General features: G+C 42.7%; 1 long non-coding RNA gene across 2 annotated transcripts in view; it reads right to left on the minus strand.

Annotated features, from left to right (window-relative positions):
- The window catches only part of LOC140211660 (uncharacterized), a 51,005-nt gene extending 33,050 nt beyond the window's left edge, over positions 1–17,955 (minus strand). Inside the window, exons 1-3 of one of the 2 annotated variants that reach the window (XR_011889542.1) lie at positions 17,738–17,955; positions 14,055–14,164; positions 9,318–9,419 (exon numbers count right to left, since the gene is read on the minus strand). This is a non-coding gene — a long non-coding RNA (uncharacterized lncRNA). The remainder of the gene's footprint in view (positions 1–9,317; positions 9,420–14,054; positions 14,165–17,737) is intronic. The other variant, XR_011889541.1, reaches the window with a different exon arrangement.
- Between the last annotated feature and the right edge of the window lie 1,637 nt (positions 17,956–19,592).

Genomic DNA, 19,592 nt, shown 5'->3' on the forward strand with positions numbered 1-19,592 from the left:
GGAATGCAGGAGGCTTAAATTACTGAAATACAATTTTCCATTTTGCTTCTATATGGAGTTGTTAACTTTGCTTTTCCTGAAATATTAAAACTGGATTGAATGCTGCCTTGTGTATTAAACTTCATTAAGGCCTGTCTTAAAATGATTCAGAATTTGCTATACTAAACCTCTAAATCAACTGTACCAGTAACAATATCTGTCTATTGTGAGTAACACTAAGCTGCCAGACACTAAACAATTGATTTTGTTCACAGCCAAAGCCATGATTTCAATCCGTGCTATCAAAGTGCTATTCTATCTTCCCTTGCGATAAATCCTGCAATGCACTGGAAATTTTACAGCAAAAGAGATAACAATGAGGAGGAAATGTATCCTGATTTGCCCTCACTATATAAATGAAAAACCATCTGTTGATTGTATTCCTCTCAAACCTTGTTTTCCCTCTGACATTGAAGGATGCCATTCAGCCTGCTGGCTCTCAGATTACAACCTGTGGCATGTGTTTATTGCTGACACATGAAGAAATTTCTCCTTCTTTGGCCTTTAATTCCCATTATCATGTCAACTAGTGAAGACACAAAGTGAGCCTGATGCCGGCATTATAAAGGCTTTTTCAGCCTTCTCACAAACATGACTCAACCAATTTGAAATGTTCCCACTTTTAATTCAGAGCTTTCAATGAAGTACATAATCTAAACTATCTAATTTTTTTTCATACTTAGCAAATACTTGGGAACATAGAACAGTAAGCACAGTACAGGCCCTTTGGCCCACAATCTTGTGCCGACCCTTAAACCCTGCCTCCCATACAACCCTGCACCTTAAATTCCTCCATATACCTGTCTAGTAGTCTCTTAAATTTCACTGGTGTATCTGCCTCCAACACTGACTCAGGCAGTACATTCCACGCACCAACCACTCTCTGAGTAAAAAACCTTCCTCTAATATCCCCCTTGAACTTCCCACCCCTTACCTTAAAGCCATGTCCTCTTGTATTGAGCAGTGTTGCCCTGGGGAAGAGGTGCTGGCTGTCTACTCTATCTATTCATCTTAATATCTTATACACCTCTATCATATCTCCTCTCATCCTCCTTCTCCCAAAGAGTAAAGCCCTAGCTCCCTTACTCTCTGATCATAATTATACTCTCTAAACCAGGCAGCATCCTGGTAAGTTTCCTCTGTACCCTTTCCAATGCTTCCACATCCTTCCTATAGTGAGGCGACCAGAACTGGACACAGTACTCCAAGTGTGGCCTAACCAGAGTTTTATAGAGCTGCATCATTACCTCGTGACTCTTAAACTCTATCCCTCAACTTATGAAAGCTAACACCCCATAAGCTTTCTTAACTACTCTGAGGCAACTTTCAGGGATCTGTGGACATGTACCCCCAGATCCCTCTGCTCCTCCACACTACCAAGTATCCTGCCATTTACTTTGTACTCTGCCTTGGAGTTTGTCCTTCCAAAGTGTACCACCTCACACTTCTCCGGGTTGAACTCCATCTGCCACTTCTCAGCCCACTTCTGCATCCAATCAATGTCTCTCTGCAATCTTCAACAATCCTCTACACTACCCACACCACCACCAAGGGGCTGGAGACTACCTAGACGGTATATGAGGTGTTGCTCCTCCAATCTGAGTTTAGCCTCACCATGGCAGTAGAGGATGCCATGTGTGGACATATCTGAATGGGAGTGGGTGGCTACTGGGAGATCCTGTCTATTTTGGTGGACGAAGTGGAGGTGCTCGACGAAGCGGAGGTGCTCGACGAAGCAGTCCCCCAATCTGCATCGGGATTCACCGATGTAGAGGAGGCCGCACGGGGAGCACCAGATGCAATAGATGACCCCAGACTCACAAGTGAAGTATTGCCTCACTTGGAAGTACTGTTTGGGGCCCTGAATGGTGGCAAGCTCCTTGGTATGAACACCTCATATACCGTCTAGGTAGTCTCCAGCCCCTTGGTATGAACATAGAATTCTCCAACTTCCAGTAATTCCCTCCCCCTACCTATGTCACTCTGCCCCCTCCCCCAGCTGCCTATCACCTCCCTCATGATTCCGCCTCCTCCTACTACCCATTGTTTTTCCCTATTCTTTCTTCACCTTTCCTGCCTATCACCTCCCTGCTTCCCGTCCCCCACCCCTTTATCTTTCCCCTTACCAGTTTTTCTCCTGGAACCTACCAGCCTTCTCCTTCCCACCCTCCCCGCACCTTTGTTATAGGGCCTCTGCCCCTTCCCCCTACAGTCCTGACGAAGGGTTCCGGCCCGAAACATCGACCAATCTTTTCCACTGATGCTGCACGATCTGCTGAGTTCCTCCAGCGTGTTGTGAGTGTTACTTTGACCCCAGCATCTGCAGATTATTTTGTGTCTCCAGAATATGAACCTCACTCATATTGTCCTCACCATCATCAAGTTCCCTCTCATTGGTGAATACCAAAGAGAAGTATTCATTGAGGACCTCGCTCACTTCCACAGCCTCCAGGCACATTTCCCACCTTTATCTCTAATTGATCCTACCTTCGCTCCTGTCATCCTTTTGTTCTTCACATAATTGAAAAATGCCTTGGGGTTTTCCTTTACCCTACTCACCAAGGACTTCTCATGTCCCCTTCTTGCTCTCCTCAGCCCCTTCTTAAGCTCCTTTCTTACCCTGTATTCCTCAATAGACCCATCTAATCCTTGCTTCCTAAACCTCATGTAGGCTGCCTTCTTCCACCTGACTAGATTTTCCACCTCACTTGTCACCCATGGTTCCTTCACCCTACCATTCTTTATCTTCCTCACCGGGACAAATTTATCCCTTACATCCTGCAAGGGATCCCTAAACATCGACCACATGTCCATAGTACATTTCCCTGCAAAAACATCATCCCAATTCACACCCACAAGTTCTAGCCTTATAGCCTCATAATTTGCCCTTCTCCAATTAAAAATTTTCCTGTCCTCCCTGATTCTATCCTTTTCCATGATAATGCTAAAGGCCAGGGAGCGGTGGTCACCGTTCCCCAGATGCTCACCCACTGACAGATCTGTTGTGACCTGACCCGGTTTGTTACCTAATGATAGATCTAGTATGGCATTCCCCCTAGTCGGCCTGTCCACATACTGTGACAGGAATCCATCCTGGACACACTTAACTCTGCCCCATCTAAGCCCTTGGAACTAATTAGGTGCCAATCAATATTAGGGAAGTTAAAGTCACCCATGATAACAACCCTGTTATTTTTGCACCTTTCCAAAATCTGCCTCCCAATCTGCTCCTCGGTATCTCAGCTGCTACCAGGGGGCCTATAGAATACTCCCAATAGAGTAACTGCACCCTTCCTGTTCCTGACTTCCACCCATATTGACTCAAAAGGGAACAGACCAGGAATCTCCTCTTCTATTTGCCGTAGGCTCAGGATCTTTCAGTGAAAGACTGGTAGGGGGCTACCTGTTTAAAATTACCAAGTGTGATGTTGTTCGGGGACTTCTCTGTCTGCATTGGAGAAGATGCAAAAAGTAACACGATTTCAAAAAAAAAACCTGGAACCAACGAAATTATTGATAAAACAAAAATTCTTACGTCTGCACATTCAAACACAGCTACAGATGTTAAACTTTTCACTTTCAATCATCACAAATGCTCTGCAGTTGCTGGTTTGCTTAATCAATGTGTCATCTCTATCTACAATGCACTTGAATGTTTGTCTTCCAGAATTTGTTGACTTGATTGAGTAATATGATATGGTTATTCAAATAATCGTGGGATATGGATCAACAATATAATCTGCAATGCAATGGAGCAGCTAACATTCCTAATCCATTCTATTCAAATAGTGTGGCTATATGGACATCTAACAATTAGATATAGGACATAGAACAATGCCACACAAGAACAGGCCCATTGGCCCACAATGTTATTCTGCACTATGTAAACTAGTAATTAAGTGCTTAACGAAACAAATCCCTTCAGTTCAGACAAAGCCCATATTCCTCCATTCTGTATGTTCATACGCGTATCCAAAACCCTGTGAACCACCTCTATCACATCTGCCTCCACCTCAACACCTGGCAGCACATTCCAATCACTTTCCACTCTGTGAGGAAAATATTTGCTCCACACATCTGCTTTGAACTTCACACATCAAAGTTGCTGGTGAACGCAGTGGCCAGGCAGCATCTCTAGGAAGAGGTACAGTCGACGATTCAGGCCAAGACCCTTCGTCAGGACTAACTGAAGGAAGAGCTAGTAAGAGATTTGAAAGTGGGAGGGGGAGGAGGAGATCCAAAATGATAGGAGAAGACTGGAGGGGGAGGGATGGAGCCAAGAGCTGGACAGGTGATTGGCAAAGGGGATATGAGAGGATCATGGGACAGGAGGTCTGGGGAGAAAGACGGGGGGGGGGAATCAGAGGATGGGCAAGGGGTATAGTCAAAGGGACAGAGGGAGAATGGATGGGGTACGAGGGGGAGGCGGGGCATTAGCGGAAGTTAGAGAAGTCAATGTTCATGCCATCAGGTTGGAGGCTACCCAGACAGAATATAAGGTGTTGTTCCTCCAACCTGAGTGTGGCTTCATCTTTACAGTAGAGGAGGCCGTGAATAGACATGTCAGAATGGGATTGGGATGTGGAATTAAAATGTGTGGCCACTGGGAGATCCTGCTTTCTCTGGCGGACAGAGCATAGGTGTTCAGCAAAGCGGTCTCCCAGTCTGCGTTGGGTCTCGCCAATATATAGAAGGCCACATCGGGAGCACCGGACACAGTATATCACCCCAGCCGACTCACAGGTGAAGTGTCACCTCACCTGGAAGGACTGTCTGGGGCCCTGAATGGTGGTAAGGGAGGAAGTGTAACGGCATGTGTAGTACTTGTTCTACAAAGGGGATATGAGAGGATTATGGGACAGGAGGTCCGGGGAGAAAGACATGGGGGAGGGGGGAAACCAGAGGATGGGCAAGGGGTATAGTCAGAGGGACAGAGGAAGAAAGGATGGGGTACGAGGGGGAGGTGGGGCATTAGTAGACATTAGAGAAGTCAATATTCATGCCATCAGGTTGGAGGCTACCCAGACGGACCCGACGCAGACTGGGAGACCGCTTTGCTGAACACCTATGCTCTGTCCGCCAGAGAAAGCAGGATCTCCCAGGGGCCACACATTTTAATTCCATATCCCATTCTGACATGTCTATCCACGGCCTCCTCTACTGTAAAGATGAAGCCACACTCAGGTTGGACGAACAACACATTATATTCCGTCTGGGTAGCCTCCAACCTGATGGCATGAACATTGACTTCTCTAACTTCTGCTAATGCCCCACCTCCCCCTCATACCCCATCCGTTCTCCCTCTGACTATACCCCTTGCCCATCCTCTAGTTCTGCCCCCCCACCTTGTCTTTCTCCCCGGACATCCTGTCCCATGATCCTCTCATATCCCCTTTGTCAATCACCTGTCCAGCTCTTGGCTCCATCCCTCCCCCTCCTGTCTTCTCCTATCATTTTGGATCTCCCCCTCCCACTTTCAAATCTCTTACTAACTCTTCCTTCAGTTAGTCCTGACGAAGGGTCTCAGCCTGAAACGTCGACTGTACCTCTTCCTAGAGATGCTGCCTGGCCTGCTGCGTTCACGAGCAACTTTGATGCGTGTTGCTTGAATTTCCAGCATCTGCAGAATTCCCATTGTCTGCTTTGAACTTGCTCTTTACCTCAGGTATAGAATACGCTCTCTAGAATTAGGGATTTCAACTCTGAGGAAAACATACTGGCTGTCGGGTCTATCTATGCCTTTCATAATATTTTTAAACCTATAGCAGATTTCTCTTCGGTGTCTGTTGCTCCAGAAAGAAAAAAAACCTAAGTTGATCCAACATCACTGCATACCCTCTAAACCATGCAGTATCCTGGTAAACCTCTTCTGTACTCACTCCAAAGCCTCCAGGTCAGAACTGTATGCAATACTCCACTCGCAGCCCAACTAGAGCTTTATAACACTGTGTCATAATTTCCTGACTTTTGAACTTAATGCTTCAACTAATAAGCTTTATTGCCCTATCAATCTGAGCAGTTGCTTTCAGAGACCTATGGGATCTAAGTCCAAGATTCCTCTGTACGTCAGTACTCTAAAGGGTCTTGCCATTAACTGTGTACTGCTCTTTATATTTGTTCTCTCAAAATACAACATTTCACATTTGGCCAAACTAAATACCATCTGATATTTCTCCACTTATGTCAGCAACTGATCTACATCCTGATGTACCCTTTGGCAAACTTCTATGTTATCCACAACACTGCCTATCTTTGTATCACCTGTGAATACCCATGTACATTTTCTTCCAGGTTATTTACACCAGCAGTCCCCAACCACCGGGCCGCAGACCAGTACCGGGCCACAGAGCATATGGTACTGGGCTGCGAGGAAACGATATGATTTGGCGATATGAGTCAGCTGCACCTTTCCTCATTCCCTGTCACGCCCACTGTTGCGCCATTACCCATACGAGGTCATTACCCGCGTGTCATCCGTGTCAGCGCAGGAAGGAGATCAACTCCTTGAGCTTGCAAATGACAGTGGGCTGAAAAGTATGTTTGAAATAACATCTCTGCCGGCATTCCGGATCAAAGTCAAGGCTGAATATCCTGAAATAGCCACGAAAGCACTGAAAACGTTGCTTCCATTTCTAACATATCTCTGCGAAGCGGGGTTTTCTGCAATGAATGCAACGAAAACTGACTTAAGGAACCCTCTTCGAGTATCGCTGTCTCCCATCACCCCTCGATGAGACCGTCTTGTTGCAGGAAAACAAGCCCAGGGCTCCCACTGATTCAGATATATTGGTGTATTGCAATGATTTTATATGTTCATACCGGGAAAATATGCGCTGTGTGTTTAGTATCCAAACGTTACTTAAAATGTTATGATGCTGTTGACTTACTCATATAAGCATATAACAATTACAGCATGGAAACAGGCCACCTCTGCCCTTCTAGTCCATGTCGAACGCTACTCTCACCTAGCCCCACCGACCTGCACTCAGCCTATAACCCTCCATTCCGTTCCTGTCCATATAGCTATCCAATTTTTCTTCAAATGATAATATCGAACCTGCCTCTACCACTTCTACTGGAAGTTCATTCAACACTTACTTCAAGCTCCCCTGTCCTCCCCGATAATTGACGTCACTATACTCATGCAAGGAAAATATGCGCTGTGTTTAATATTAAATTCGTTAGATAAACCCTTTTAGAAACGAAATTGAGTGTATTTGCCACTTATCACCTATATTCCGGTTGTGATTAACCCCCCCGCCCCGCCCAACAGAATTGCCAAAAATGATTTGCGGGAAAAAAAATCGGCACGTATACGCATGCGCACTGGCGCCCGCGCATGGCTTCATGGTCATTGTAGTCTTTCTCTGCGTAAAAACTTATTTGACCGCTACTCTTGTCAGTTGGCAACCCTACACACTCCCCGCGCCCCCCCCCCCCCTTACCTGGTCGGCCGGTCTGCAAGAATATTGTCAATATTAAATTGGTCCGCAGTGCAAAAAAGGTTGGGGGCCCCTGATTTATACATAGAACACACATTATATAAGAATAAGTCCCATTGACCACTACCCTCTGTCTTCTATGGGCAAGTCAATCTGAATCCAAACAACCAAGTCACCCCGGATACCACATGTATGACTATGATCAAGGTAACTGGAGAAACACTGAAACTGGTGATATCGAAGTCCCATGGTCCTCTCCCTTCTCCAGCCTTGTATCCCTTTTGCCAATCAATTTTCCAGCTCTTGGCTTCAACCCTCCCCCTCCTGTTTTCTCCTATCATTTCAGATCTCTTCCCCCCCCCCCCCCACACTTTCAAATCTCTTACTAGTTCTTCTTTCAGTTAGTCCTGCCGAAGGGTCTCGGCCTGAAACTTCGACTGTACCTCTTCCTAGAGATGCTGCCTGGCCTGCTGCGTCCACCAGCATTTTGTATGTGTTGCCTGAATTTCCAGCATCTGCAGATTTCCTCGTGTTTGCGGATATAGAAGTCTTTATTCAGTACAAGCAGGCATCATTCTGAAGACACTCTTGGTGGCGGCTCCCCAACGCAAAAGGTACATCACATTTTTTATACCTTTAAAATCAAAGGTAACAGTAGGCGATGCAATACAATTTCAAAGGTTACAATGACATTTTTTGGGTGACACTTCAATACTTTGGGTTGATAAAGAGCCCCTTTGAGATGCTTAGTGGTAGCATGTTGTAATTGATAGGACACCTCTGAAGGCCCAAATGCTCAGTGAGAAACTAATTAACACAAATATTCTAAGAACTTTTGATGACAGAGCTAGACACCCAAAATTAATGCTGTCAAGTTGTTTCCGAGTACACAAATATTGTAACTACACAAAACTATTGATTACTGATACTTGTGACCAGGTTTGATATGCTAAGTGTCAACATCTGTCTGGTCTGTGAGTTTGAATTTAAGTCACAATGGTGCAAATAACTTAGCCATGTTGCCTGCTTAATGCAAGCCAATTAACACAATCCCAGTTTATTTACAGCTTGCAATCTACAATAAGAATTGAAGGCTAATTGCAAGCGTCCTGAATTTAGCTGCATTTACAGTAAGAACTGCAGACTGCTTTTTGTTTGAATAAGTATCTGCTGCATCCACGCGACTCCGGAATACACCCTAACACCATGCATCTTAATGTCATTCCTGCATCTGGAAACATAAAAATGCTGGACAACTGAACATGTCAGACTAGTGAAGGGTCTTCGTCCCAAGATGTTGCCTATTTCACTTTCCACATATGCTGCCTGACCAGCTGAGATATTCCAGCACTTTTTAAATTTCATATTTTCAGCACTTGTAGCATTTTTGATGAACATTTAATGTCAATGACTTCCTTAGAAATGATTTTCTTCTCCCCTTCTCTGCACAAGCTTCTAAATTTAGTTCCCGGTTTACCTTCAATGTTGTCAACCCAGAATATTTCTTTCTCCAGAAGTGCTGCCAGTTTTAGGTCTTGACAGCATTTTCAATTTATCTTATTAGAGTTCAAAGGATGAACAGATATTTCATCTGATCCCAGGGATGAAGCTCAAAGAGCAACATTTCTTCATTATAGAATTTGTACAATGCAATCAATATATATTCACTTAAAGATTCAATGGAATTCTTTTGTATGTTCAGTAATCATTGTTTGAAAAAAAATCAGAACTAATGAGACAAATATTTTTGAATGAAAAATGCAGAGTTGTAAAATATTTTATTCAGTGAATTCTACAAACTCAAAACAATTTGTATCAAGCAAAACAGATAATTACTTTCCTGTGTGTTATCTGTGGTCCTGACTGGATTATTTTAATCCCAGCACGTCCTCAAGTCTGTGTGAAATCGGAACGTGTACTGTATCTGAACAAGTGTGTCTGGAAAGTGAAGATAAATAATTTGTTATTAGATAGTGCAGGTAGATTGGAAATGGGTTGATTTTGTGCCCATTTTGTTAAAAAGCAAGAAAACAGACATCTGTAAATATGTTATTTATGCCTATTATCAGGCTAAAATCTGAAGATTGTGCCTGAGGCATTGATAGGAGAGCAGACCAGTAGAGATTCAGAAAGAAATTCTGTCTGACCAACCCCTTTATAACTTTGTTTGTAGAAGTAATATTCTAAACAGATTGCACCATGTTGAAAATTTTCAAAAGTCATTTGAAAAAATTCCACATAAAAGTCAAATTAAGACAAAATGTGTGGAGATTTGGGATTAAATGCAAGGCAAAAATTAGTATTTGTTGTTAGTTAAACTGGGAAGAAATTATGTTCTATGTGGATTGTCTCAATCAGTATTTGAACTACCATTAGTTCCAATTTGCATGAATAACGAAGTCAGACTAAAACCAAGCTAGAAGGAACAGAGGAATCACAGATAAAATTTAAGGAGATTACTATAAAGCACTGCAGATTTAAAGACATGCTTCTTAAAAGACATGCAAGCATAATTGAAAATAATTAAAATACAACTTAAAAATACTAAAAGTGAAAAAGCATTGCTGTTAATTTAAAATGGGTACATACACAGCAAGAAATAGAAAAATATTTTAAAAATGCAAGTTAAAAGTAAATTTATTATCAGTACATACACATCAGCACATACAACCCCGAGATTTGTTTTTCTGTGGGCATACTTAGCAAATTTATAGAACAGTAACTGTAAACAGAATCTGTAAACAAACTGGGCAAATGCAGATAATAAATAACGAGCATGAACAAACAAGACAAAAGAATCTTTAAATAAGTGTAGTTATCCCGTTTTGTTCAAGAGGCTGATGCTTGATGGGTAGTAACTGTTCTTGAACTTGGTGTTGCAAGTCCTGTGGCTCCTGTACCTTCTACCAGATGGCAACAGCGAGAAAAGAGCATGGCCTGGGTGGTGAGGATCTTTGATGATGGATGCTGCTTTTCCACGGCGAAGTTTCATGTAGATGTGCTCAATGGTTGGGAAGGTTTTAACCCGTGATGCACTGTGCTGAATCCACTACCTTTTGTAGTATTTTCCAATCAAAGGCATCAGTGTGTACAAGGCCGTAAAGTAGCCAGTCAGCACACTTCTACCACACATTTATAGAAGTTTGCCAAGGTTTCTGATGACACGATGAATTACCACAAACTTCCGATGAAGTAGAGGTGCTGTTGTGCTTTCTTTGATGGGCCCAGGACAGGTCCTTGAGATAGTGACACCCAAGAATTTAAAGTTACTGACCCTTTCCACCTCTGATCCTGCTATGATTATTGGCTCATGGACCTCTGGTTTCCCTCTCCTGAAGTCTACAATCAGTTCCTTGGTCTTGTAGACACTGAGTGAATATTGTATACATTGAGAATATTTATTTTTTAAAATTTAGTACAGCACAGAACATATTCCAGCCCACTGAATCACACCACCAAGCAACCTACCTATTTAACCCTAGTCTAATCACAGGACAATTTGCAATGATCAATTAACCTACTAACCAGTAGGTCTTTGGAAACCGGAGAACCTGGAAGAAACCTCATTTCAAAAACCTCAAACACCAAAGCTCATGGGAAGAAGGTACAAAGGACATCAGAATTGAACTCCACGCTCTGACACCCGAGTGCTAACTGCTATGTTACTGTGGCACCTATTGACAGCACTCAGCAAGTCAGGTGACACCTGTGGAGAGATCTTTAGTTACGATATTTTAAGAGAAGTCAGAAGTCAGATATTTTCTGTTGCATGAGAAAAGGAAGGGGTGGAGAGTTCAAAGGGAATTTCATAAAGTATTAATAAAAACAAACAGCTGGAAATGCTCAACCAGTCAAGCAGCATCTGTGGAAGGAGAAGCAGTTAATGGTTCAAATCTTCATCAAAACTGGGAATGAGATTAAGTAGATTTGTTTTCAGTTGTAGAGAAAGTGGAGGAGCAAAAAAGGATAGGAGGTGGAGAGAAGTTGGCTATGGAAGTAACTAGACACTGGAATACTACAGCACAGTGCAGGCCCTTCGGCCCTCGATGTTGTGCCCACCCATATATTCCTTAAACCCACACTACCCTGTAACCCTCTATTTTTCTTTCATCCATGTGTCTGTCCAAGAGGCTCTTAAATACCCCTAATGTTTTAGCCTCCACCACCATCCCTGGCAAGTTATTCCAGGCACCCACAACCCTCCATGTAAAAAAATTACCCCTGATGTCTCCCCTAAACTTCCCTCCCTTAACTTTGTACATATGCCCTCTGGTGTTTGCTATTTGTGCCCTGGAAAACAGGTACTGGCTATCCACCCTATCTATGCCTCTCATAATCTTGTAGACCTCTATCAAGTTCCCTCTTATCCTTCTACACTCCAAAGAGAAAAGTCCCAGCTCTGCTAACCTTGCCTCATAAGACTTGTTTTCCAATCCAGGCAACATCCTGGTAAATCTCCTCTGCACCCTCTCCATAGCTTCCACATTCTTCCTATAATGAGGTGACCAGAACTGAACACAATACTCTAAGTGTGGTCTCACCAGAGATTTGTAGAGTTGCAACATGACCTCTCTATTCTTGAACTCAATTCCCCTATTAATGAAGCCTAGCATCCCATAGGCCTTCTTAACTATCCTATCAACCTGTGCAGTGACCTTGAGGGATGTATGGATTTGAACCCCAAGGTTCCTCTGTTCATCCACACTCTTAAGTAACCGACCACTAACCCTGTATTCAGCCTTCTGGTTTGTCCTTCCAAAAGGCATCACCTCATCCGGATTGAACTCCATCTGCCACTTTTCTGCCCAACTCTGCATCCTGTCTATATCCTCTTGTAAGCTTCGACAACCTACAGCTCCATCCACAACTCCTCCAATCCTCGTGTCATCCGCAAACTTACTCACCCATCCTTCCACCTCTTCATCCAGGTCATTTATAAAAATCACAAAGAGCAGGGGTCCCAGGACAGATCCTTGTGGCACTCCACTAGTCACTGACCTCCAGGCAGAATACTTTCCTTCCACTACCACCCTCTGCTTTCTTCCTGTAAGCCAATTGTTTATCCAAACAACCAAGGTTCCACTGGTCCCATGTCTCATGACTTTCTGGATGAGTCTCTCATGGGGGACCTTGTCAAATGCCTTGCTAAAATCCATGTAGACCACATCTACCGCCCTACCCTCATCAATTTCTTTTGTTACCTCTTCAAAAAACTCAGTTAGGCTCGTGAGGCACGACCTTCCCTTCACAATGCCATGTTGACTATCCTTTAGTAGACTGTACTTCACCAAGTGCTCATAGATCCTATTCTTAAGAATCCTTTCCAGTAGTTTGCAGACCACTGACATAATACTCACTGGTCTATAGTTCCCAGGATTCTCCCTATTACCATTTTTAAACAAGGGAACTACATTTGCCATTCTCCAATCCTCCAGCACCTCCCCTGCAGCCAAAGAGGATTCAAAGATCATAGCTACTGCTCCAGCAATCTCTTCTCTCACTTCTCACAGCAACCTGGAGTATATCACGTCCGGCCCTGGGGACTTATCAATCTTGATGTTTTTAAGAAGATCCAACACTTCTTCCTTAATCTCCACATCGTCCAGCACAAAGGCTGTTCTATTTCGACATCACCCTGATCAAGGTTCTTTTCACTTGTGAATACTGAAGCAAAGTATTCATTTAGGACCTCCCCAACCTCCAGGCACATATTGCCTTCTTTATCATTTAGCCCCACTTTCATCCATGGCTTGTAATAGATATGTGTTGACTAAATTTATCTCTTTAATGGCAGTGAATTACTCTCATTCAAATCTGTAATGTGCATCTGGTTTCTTATCTCAGCATGTTCCAGAATTGATTCAGGGATCAGCAACTGAGCAGAAGCTGAGTGACACTGGCTTCTGACCTACAGCAGCTTATGTCCTTCTGCACTCAGAAGATAAAGAAATTAATGACACCAAACTTTGAAAGGCTGCCCACAATAAAGCTTGGTCCAACCCACTAAGAAGTCAAGAGGCAAGGATCCCTGGGATGTTTAACCAAACCCATATTGTCTATCATTTCCCCTTTCCTCATTCGGTTCCACTTATAAATTACCAGCATCTGTCTCATCCCTGCCCCTCACTTCTCCATATCAATATAGTTATCTACTGTCTACACACCCAGTCCAGACACTGAATCTTAATCAGCTCTGTCTCGAGCAGGTGCTGACTTACCTGCCAAGTTCCTTCAGCAGTTTATCTTTTTCTCCAGATTCCAGCACCTGCAGTTTCATGTCATCTTTTCAATATGATACCCAATTGCATAACAATCTTTATACAAAGATGAAATCAAGATAGAATTGTCTCAAGGTAGAACTGCACCTCTTCCTAGAGATGCTGCCTGGCCTGCTGCGTTCACCAGCAACTTTGATGTGTGTTGCTTGAATTTCCAGCATCTGTAGAATTCCTGTTGTTAGAATTGTCTCAAGGTAGAATCAAGCAATCAAAAGATCTTAATCATTTAAACTTCAGTGAGAGAGCAGTGGTCTTGCTGTCTCACAACTTCAACAACCCGAATTAGATAACCAACCTCCAGTGCTGCCAATGTGGAACCTGCTCTTTCTCCTTGTGACCATGTGAGCTTTCCCTGGTTGCTGTGCCTTTAAAATCCCAAAACAGCGCTGGTGGGTTGATTGGCTTCTGGAAATTATATTAAGTGTATGTAAGTGACAAGTTCTTCAAGGTTGTCATAGCTAATGGAGGTAATGGGGATAATTTCCCACTACCTATTAAATGCTCCCAATGGTGTGCATCTCAAATAGCCTCCAACAATCAAGTCCATCTCCTGGCCTTCACGTGTGGCTTAGCTACTAAACCCAGCAGAACAGTTTCTACTGACAGAAGGTGCAAAGGCAGGTTACTGGTACCCTAAAACCAGTCACTTTGGGCAGGTGGGCTTGTCAGCTGTGGATGGCAGCTCATCCAGAAGGAAAACTCTGACCTCAAACTTTCACTGCCTTGCAGTTATGCCCACTCAAGGGGAAAGCTTCGGCAATAAAGAGAGGAAAAAGAATCAGGAGCTGAATTCGCCAAGGCAGTCCTACATCTCCGACCGGCAACTCCTCTGATGCTTCTGGTGCCGAACTGTATCAGTCTCTGCCATTCCCTTGGATTCATCAGCTGCGTGGAGAGGGGGAGCCTGCTGAAGGGGCAACAGCTTGCTCTCCACATCTTATTGCTCTGGCTTGCATATCACGTAGACAGCTAGGACACAATATCCATAGTCAACTCTGACCAACGGAGAGCCTCCGCTATGTGACAAAACAAAGAGTTTACAGGCCTGAGCAAATAACTTACATGGTACTGGGAAATTAGAATAAGGGGAAACTGATTATGTTGAGAGCTGGCAAGGACTAAATGGACCCATTGTGTTCATTCTGGTCAAAAAGTTGCAATTGTAGATAATAGTTCATTCTTAATAAACGAATGAACAAGTGAAAGGTGTGAATGTCCTTATTGTATTGCTAATGTTTCAGCTTTGTACAATAATATCATTTTTATTCAAAGTATTTATAGATTTGTGCAAAAGGTGTATATAAAAAAATTCATGACATTGACTGATGATAAACCCGATTCTGACATGGGTCTCTATCGTGGACCGAGTAGGAAGGAGGGACCAGGGGGAAGGGAGAGGGGAGGAAGTGGGAAGCAGCAAAGAGACATTCTGTAATGATCAGTAAACCAATTGTTTGGAATCAAATTAACTTGCCTGCTGTCTCAAGGCTGGTTGTGTCTGTACCTGTGCCACCCTGTCCCTCCTCTGCCACCTGTCCCATACCCATCCTGTAGCACTTCACCATCATCATTCCCAACATCCTTTACTGCCACCAGGTTTACAGATCCACTCTCCACTCCACACTGACAAGTGCAGCACTGTACATATTAGCAAGTCTTGATCTACATCTACTCCCAAGACTTTTGCAGCACTTTTTCATTTCAGTAACTTTGACTTGGAGCTAATGTGAGGTAAAAGATGAAGAGCCATGCAATGGAGGCTCCCACACCTTCGTATCACGCTATGAAAAGTTAGACTTCAAGTTGCGTTGAATGTCTTGCCTTTACATTTAACTAAATTGTTTTGAATTACAAGAACAGGATATCTATGAGTTTAGCAGATCCCACTGTAACCAGGACAGCGAAGTTACATTCAGTGATTTGATATTTGGTAAGTACTTTTAAAATATTACATACTTAGGCTTTTAGTACCAATCTATGAGAAAGTGCCACCTGAAAGGACCATACTGACAAAACTTGTCTTTTTTGTGGGTACACAAGGTGGAGGGAGGGGAATGGCAAGGTAACATGCAGGAAATTTATAGATCCCTGAAGATATAGGTCAGAAGCAAGGATCATTCATAAATCTGAGCCCTTGCCTTCCATAAACTAAACCATGGTCTCTGTCTCCTAAATAATAGCCCCACTAGGGTGCTAAGAGATGTGAAAAAGAGGCTGAAACTTTTAAAAATCAGAACGTAACTTGTAAAGAATGGAACAGGTTTTTAAAAATTAAATTGTCACATGAAAAGACTGGCCATTTTGTCAACATAAATTATAATTAACAATTCCTCAGATACGAGGAAGCACTTGACTAACACAACGGTTGTCACATAATAAGACTTCGAAGCACGAGTGAGCTGAAAGATATGCCCCTTCTCTACTTGAACAAGGAAGCTTTGGCCTTTAGAATTAGATACAATTCTGTGAAATAAAGTGAACACAAGAAACAGGAGTAGGAGGATACCATTTGGCAAACAGCCTGCTCCACCATTAAGATCATGGCTGATCTGGCCATAGACTCATCTTCATCTACTTCCCTTTTCCCCATAACCCTTAATTCCCCTACTATGCAAAAATCTATCCAACCTTGTCTTAACTATATTTACTGAGGTAGCCTCCACTGCTTCATTGGCCAGAGAATTCCACAGGCTGGGTGCAAAGTGGTTCCATTAATTATTGCAACACACATAAAAGTTGCTGGTAAATGCAGCAGGCCAGGCAGCATCTCTAGGAAGAGGTACAGTCGATGTTTCAGGCCGAGACCCTTCGTCAGGACTAACTGAAAGAAGAGCTAGTAAGAGATTTGAAAGTGGGAGGGGGAGGGGGAGATCACAAATGATAGAAGACAGGAGAGGGACGAATGGAGCAAGAGCTGGACAGGTGATTGGCAAAAGGGATATGAGACGATCATGGGACAGGAGGCCCAGGGGGAAGGGGGAAGGGGGAATCCATTAATTATTGCTAGGCTAGAGTTGGTTGGGGAACAGCAATGATGTGGATTTCACAGGATAACCTGAATACTGAAGAGAGGGGACAATCAAAGATAAAGGAGTTGGATTTGACTGAGAAAAGAGGCCATTTAAAAATAAAGGGAGATGAGCCATAAAAAGTGCAAATGTAAATTAACAACAGACATTGCAGTAACAACAGAAAATCTTTAAGACATAATTACAGAACTGACTTTTATTTATATGCTGTTATTTATGGTTTTCCATTCCCACCCATCTTATCCTGGTTACAAATCCGAGTAATGATTTCTAATCTATAGCAAATCCAGTTATTGTCTTATTCAGTGAATATCAGTGGTTCTGAACAGAACCTCTAGCAGTAACACACAAAATTCCATTGTGTACTTGCAACTGAGAATTAGTGTATTGAGGTTACCAGAAGTTCTGCCAAGTCAATGTGACTATTTGCTGCACGAATCAAATAAATAGCTACCATTAATAAATAAAACTTGATCATCAATACGTTTTCTGATCTTGAAGGCAGGTTGAGAAGTGTTTTAATAATTATTGCAAACAAGGTACAATGACTAGCGTTTTATAATATTAGTTATTAATACGGGTGTAAAATATAATTAGAAAATTGCAGATCAGCAAAAACTGATAGCTCAAAAATAAAAACTCACATCAGAAAAATATTACTCGCAGAAGTACAAGAAACTCAGAACCTGAGATCATTACAATATCGAAAGACTTAACCCCTTTGTTGCGTAACTGTATCCTTCCTCATGAATCCGGTACTTTTGATGTAACCCAAGTAAAAATCATTCCAAATATTCCGTTCAATTTATGGACATTCTCGTATTTGTCATGAGATCTTCAGGCAAAATAAAAGCCAGAGTAAATTCGCGACTCGAATGCAGAAAGTGACGACGAAGTCTTATTCGAAGGACAAAACGGAGCAATAATAAATGACTCAGAGCGTACTTACTCGAGGGCTAGAATACACAGAACGTTAGTTCACTTGAAACCCAAATTCAGGACTCAGCCAAGAGCGCTAGTTATGACGAACGTAAATAGCGCATAAAGCATGGTATCCTTATGCGTATCAAAAATAAAAAACAAAATTCAACAAACTCAAAGCAGGATGCACGAAGAACCTACAATCAAAAACAAGCGGCACGAAAAACACAAGGGAAACTTAACAACTAAACCAGTCACTTAACGAATTCCAATGAAAACACACCCAAGATGCCCATGAGCCGACGCTCTCCAGCGCCCTGTGCTGGTCGGAAGGGTTCATGACAACATTCATTATAGTTAAGTGTTACTGCGCAACAAACAACTGGGAAAAGGTTTTTCACTAACATCACATTTTGAGGAAAACTGAATCACAGGTATTTATTTTAGTTGATTCTCCTCCAAGAATGTCCACGTTGGTTAGGGGAAGCGATACTTTAGAGAAGTGTGAAAATGATCTATTATTTTTTTCATTACATTGCATATAATAAGCTGTATATAATTTAGCCATTACCCATAGTGATCAGTTTACAGAGTAAGCAGCCGCATTATTTGTCCTTTTTGTTGACGGTTTTACATTTGAAAAGTAATAGTCTTGTCAATTTAATGTAAAACTAATTCATTACTTTGAATTATATTGCATGTTGCCACATATTTTCCCACAAAAGTGCAATGCCTGCAGAGGTTATTTATTTATTCGGATGCTCCAGAACTCAGTCGTTCAAAAATGATAGGATACATTTAAAGTAATTTATCTCTCAGCCATTTAAAATCTTAGTTCTTGATCGTAGAACAGATTGCATTCCTCAAAATTGCTTGAAGCTAATGGTAAATTGATAAATTTGTTTTTTGTTGTCACATGTACCAAAGCGCAGTTAAAAGAAGTAGTCTTGAATACCATTCCTACAGATCAATTCATTACAGCAGCACATTGAGGTAGTACAAGGTAAAACAGAAATAGTTGCAGAATGAGGTTTTGGAGAAAGTGTGCTGGAGGTAGACAATAAGGTGCAAGGTTATAATGAGGTCAAAATTCCATGTTGCAATACTTGGGAACCATTTAATGGTTATAACATCAAGTCAGCATCTTGAGCCTGAAGATAAGCACCTTCAGAGTTTTGTATCTTCTGCCTGATGAGTGCATGGGGGCGGGGCAGAAAAACAGAGAAAGTCTGAGGTGGGGGAGAAGAAGAGAGAATACCTGGGGGGGGGGGGATGTTTTTGATTATTCTGGCTACTTTACCAAGGCTGCGAGAATTGTAGACCGAGGCTGGTCCCCGTGATGTGCTGAGTTGTGTCCACAACTCTGCAGTTTCTTGCGGTCATGTGCGGAGAGGTTGCCTTATCAAGCCGTGATGTCTCAGAATAGGATGATGTCTGTGGCACATTGTTAAAAGTTGGTGATGGTCAGAGGGATGGTGTCAAATTCCTGAGGAAGTTGAGGCAGTGGTGAACTTCCATGGCTGTGGCATCAACATGCTTAGGTCAGGGCAGGCTACTGGTGATGTTTTCTCCTAGGAAAAGATTGTTGTCATGACACCATGCCATTAGGCTCTCTATCTCCTTCATGTATTCTGACTCATCATTATTTGAGATTCAGCTCACAATGTCATCTCAAGTGTGTAGACAGATCTAGAGCAGAATCTGGCCATGTGATCTTGAGTGTGTGGAGAGTAGAGTAGGGGACTGAGGACATCGGTGTTGAAGATAATTGTGGTGGAGGTGCTGGTGCTTATCTTTACTGATTGTGGTCTGTTGGTCAAGGATCCAGTTGCAAAGGGAGGTGTTGAGTTTGAGATGTAGGAGCTTGGAGAGGAGGTTGTTTG

The sequence above is a fragment of the Mobula birostris genome, chromosome 17 (assembly GCF_030028105.1).
Source record: "Mobula birostris isolate sMobBir1 chromosome 17, sMobBir1.hap1, whole genome shotgun sequence".
Lineage (NCBI taxonomy): Eukaryota > Metazoa > Chordata > Chondrichthyes > Myliobatiformes > Myliobatidae > Mobula > Mobula birostris.